Source organism: Tupaia chinensis, unplaced genomic scaffold (assembly GCF_000334495.1).
Source record: "Tupaia chinensis unplaced genomic scaffold, TupChi_1.0 Scaffold000360_1, whole genome shotgun sequence".
NCBI lineage: Eukaryota > Metazoa > Chordata > Mammalia > Scandentia > Tupaiidae > Tupaia > Tupaia belangeri.
Window position 1 is genome coordinate 2,810,796 of NW_006159856.1, and position 4,539 is coordinate 2,815,334.

The 4,539-nt window shown below is 39.4% G+C and overlaps 1 protein-coding gene and 1 pseudogene across 1 annotated transcript in view; one reads left to right on the forward strand and one right to left on the reverse strand.

Annotated features, from left to right (window-relative positions):
• Nucleotides 1–4,539, forward strand: part of HTT (huntingtin) — a gene marked incomplete at its 5' end in the record, with an annotated part of 208,048 nt that overhangs the window by 172,687 nt on the left and 30,822 nt on the right.
• Nucleotides 2,963–4,494, reverse strand: LOC102491178 (centromere protein U pseudogene; annotated as a pseudogene).

The window sequence follows — 4,539 nt, forward strand, 5'->3', positions numbered from 1 at the left end:
CGGGATCTTGGGCACGCATGCACACGCGCCCGGCGTGAGTTTTTTAAGCCACCGGGTCCGGGCGTGAACAAGAGATTTTTGCTATAGGGCGCGTGTGCTCGCCAGACAGACAGAGAGAGACATAGAGACAGCAAGAGAGAAATCACCCCCCAGGGGGGATGGTCACGCCGCAATCTCTTCTCCTCCATTCTCCTCTCGGGATCTTGGGCGGGCACGCACGCACACGTGCCCGGCGTGAATTTTAAGCTACCGGGTCCGGGACACGAACCGTGTTCGACTACGTGGGAATCCAGCGACATAGCCATTACGCTAACTGCTGGTTCCCACCTGGCTGTTTTTGATTCTGTGAACTAGCTAGATTGTCACAATCCAGCTTGGGGCAACCCTTCTTCATCCACATCATCTTCCCAGTCTGGGTTCTGCACCCTCTGGGAAATCCTGCCTCCATCTCAGCCCTTTCATACTAGGACAGTTCCTCTGAATTCTTTAAAGGCAGGGGACATGTTTTCCTTCTGTTTTTAGAAATTAATGGTTGGCCTATTTTAAAGCATCAGTGCATATTTGTTGAGTGATGAATGAATGAATAGAAATATTAAGGAACTTAAAGTTAGCAGAAATACCCACATGATTATCTTGTAAACCCGAGTGTTATTTCAGCCATCTCTTTTTGTTTTTTTGTTTTTTTTTTTAATTTGTTTATTTATTTATTTATTTATTCTGCCATAAGGTACATGTGCTTGACAGAAAGAGGGAAAGTGAGAAATCACCCTCCAGGCAAGGGGGCCACACTACAATCCCTTCTCCATTGTCCTCTTGGGATATTGGGCACACACGTAAACATGCTTCATGTAAATTCAAAGCCACTGGGTCTAGGACTAGAACCATAGTCAGCCATGTGAGAGTCCATTGCCTCAACCACCATGCCACCTGCTGGCCCCTTTATATGTTTTCTTTGTTTGTTTGTTTTTCAAGAGAGAAAAGCAGGCACCCTCAATAGGGTCTGATCACACTGTGTCCTTTGCTGTGCAGAAACTTCTCAATCTGAAGTCCCACCTGCTTATTTTGGGGATTGTTGCCTGTGCTTCTGGGGTCTTGCTTAAGAAGTCTTTTCCTACCCCAATGTCTCCCAGAGTTTCCCCATTGTTTTCCACCAGTAGTTTTATAATTTGCAGTCTTTGATCCACTTTGAGTTGATTTTTATTAATGGTGACTGATAGGGGTTCAGATTCATCTTTCTGCAGTTGGATACCCAGCTTTTCCAGCACCATTTGCTAAAGAGGTTTCCCTTTTCCCACTGGATTGACTGGTACCCTTTGTCAAAGATCAGTTGGCTGTATGTTTGAGGGTTTACTTCTGGGTCTCTACTCTGTTCCATTGGTCCTCATGTCTGTTTTTGTGCCAAAACTATGCTATTTTGATTATCACAGCTTTGTAATATATTGGATCAGGAAGTGAGATGCTCCCTGCTCCACTCTTCTTGCACAGAATACGTGATCTTTTATGATTCCAGACAAATTCTATGATTGTCTTTTCTAGAACTGTGAAGAATGTCTCTTGTAATTTTATAGGGATTGCATTAAATATGTAGATTAATTTGAGTAGGATTGCCATTTTGATTATATGAATTCTGCCAATCTAGGAACATGGGATGTCCTTTCATTTTTTTGTGTCCTTATTGATTTCCTTTTTAAGTTTTTCATTGTTTTCCTTATAGAGGTCTTTGACTTTCTTTGATAGTTTTATTCCTGAGTATCTTATACTTCTTGTGGCTATAATAAATGGGATAACTTTCTTCAGTTCGGTCTCTGTCTGCTTGTTGTTTGTATATAGAAGTGCTATAGATTTTTGTAAGTTAGTTTTGTATCCTGCCACTTCAAGAAGTTTTCTCGTGGATACTATTGAGTCTTCTATGTAAACAATCATGTCATCCGCAAATGGATAATTTCGCTATTGGAATGCCTTTTAATTCCTTCTCTTGTCTGATTGTATGGCTAGGACTTCCAGTACTACATTAAATAGAGAAAGTGGGCAGCCTTGTCTTGTACCAGTTTTTTAGTGGAAAAGCTTTCAGCTTTTCCCCATTCAGTATAATGTTAGCTATAGGTTTTTTGTAAATGTCTTTTCTTATGCGGAAAAACAATCCTTCTATGCCAATTTTACTGAGCTTCTAATCATGAAAAGATGTTGTATTTTGTCAAATGCTCTTTCTGCATTGATTGAAATGATCATATGGTTTTTATCTTTCTTTCTGTTAATATGGTGCATTACATTTATGGTTTTGCATATGTTGAACCACCCTTGCATCCCTGGAATAAAGCCTACCTTACCTGGTTGTGATGAATAACCTTTTTTTATATGCTGTTGAATACAGTTAGCAAGTACTTTGTTGAGAATTTTTGCATCTATATTCATCAGATATACAGGTCTGTAGTTTTCCTTTTTTGTTGTATTCTTATCTGTTTTGGGAATGAGGGTAATGGAGGTTTCATAGAATGAATTTGGAAGAGTCCCTTCCTTTTAGATCTCTAGAAACAGTTTGAGTAGAATCCATCAGGACCTGGATTTTTCTTTGTTGGAAGGTTATTACTGATTCAGTCTCATTGCTTGTTACGTGTCTGTTCAGGCTTTTGATGTCCTCCTGAGTCAATCTTGGTAGATTATATGTCCAGGAATTTGTCCATGTCACTCAGGTTTTCTTCTTTGCTGGCATATAGTCACTCATAGTATCCTCTAATGATGTTTTGTATTTCTGTTATGTCTGTTGTAATGTTGCCTGATTCATCGCAAATTTATCTGGTTCCTTTCTTTCTTTTTCTTAATTAGTCTAGCTAATGGTGTGTCAATCTTGTTTATCTTTTTCCCCCCTAAAAAAAGAATTTTATTTATAGAAATACCATTTCAGAAGGTAACTGAGTAGAATGACACTCATCTTACACAGGCATATTTTAGTAGACTGGCTTTCTCATTCTTGGTCAAGAAGGTTCTCTAATTGATGATTGATACTTTGCAGATGGTTTTCAGCTCCCAAGAGAGTTCTTGCTTTAAATAACAATGCTAGGGGGACCAGCAGGTGGCGTGGTGGTTAAGGTGTTGGACACTCCCACATGGCCTACCACAGTTTGAGTCCCAGATCTGGTGGCTCATTTTCTCAGTTTCCCTCTCTCTCTGTCTCTCTCTGTGTCTCTCTCTGGTCAAATGAAAATAAATAAAAGAAAATAAATAATACTTTAAAATAAATAAATAAACAAACAAAAAACAAACAAATTAGTAACAGTGCTGGAAGGCTGGATGAATCATACATTTCCTTTACATTTGGTTCTTCTTCTTGAACATCTGAATAATCTTGATAAAGCTGTTTTAAACTAGATAAGAAATGCACAACATTACTAAGGGATGATTTTCTGTCCTTGAGTTCATCATACTTTGTTGGTAGTTGTTTCAGTTGTGGTTCTAACCAGAACAGTTCACCCTGGACTTCAATCAAACTCTGCCTTTTCTTTGCAATATCTAAAATAATCTTAGCACTCTTTATTTTCATATTTTTCAACATCTGGACTTCTTTAAGTGTTTTTTTGCTTTGTTTTTTAGCTCTTTTGTTTTTTGCTATAGGGCACGTGTGCTCGCCAGAAAGACAGAGAGAGACAGAGAGACAGAAAGTGAGAAATCACCCCCTAGGGGGAATGGCCACGCCATAGTCCCTTCTCCTCCATTCTTCTCTTGGGATCTTGGGCACATATGCATACGCACCCAGTGTGAGTTTAAGCCACCAGGTCTGGGACTCAAACCGCGGTTGACTACATGGGAGTCCACCGACATAGCCATTATGCTAACTGCTGGTCCCTCTTTAAGTGTTTTGATGAGTTCTTTAATATTAAAATGAAATTTGTTGATAGTTTCCTTCTATTTTTTGTTTATATTCTAAGAAGATTTTCTCAAATGCAGACAAAACAGTATCCAACTCCATGATGTCACTGATTTTCCTTCCTTCTAGACACCAAATATGCATATTGTCAGAAAGATCGGGGTCTATGGCTTCACTTCTTGATTTCTTCTTTTTGCCATGAGACAGCTTCCCTTTATTCTGAGTTTCTGGCTGATTTTCTGTTGCAAGAGTCTCTTTGACGACACAGGTCTGGTCACTTAGGAGTCCTCTCTTTAGCAGTAGCCAATTCAGGCGATTTCCCTGAATGTTCTGAAGATCTCATAGTTGGAATGGTTTCATGCTGTGTATTTATTTTTTTCTGCTGATTTAACTTTTCTTCTTATATCACTTTGTTCAGTGCTTTCAGATTCATTACAAATGGGCTCTAGTTTTCTTCCTGGCTTTTTTGCACTGACTTTTACAGATTTGCCTCCACTTGCTCCATTTTCAGAAGTGTCTGAACTTCTTGGTGTTTTTTCTTGAGGAGTTGCAGGGATAGATGCTCTGTAGTGTTGGTAGAGTGCTTCATCATCAGTGTATATAACAGTGCTGTGATCACACCTTGGGTCCATCCCCGTCCATTTGGTACCTCTGTCAGTTACACATGGTTTTCTGCA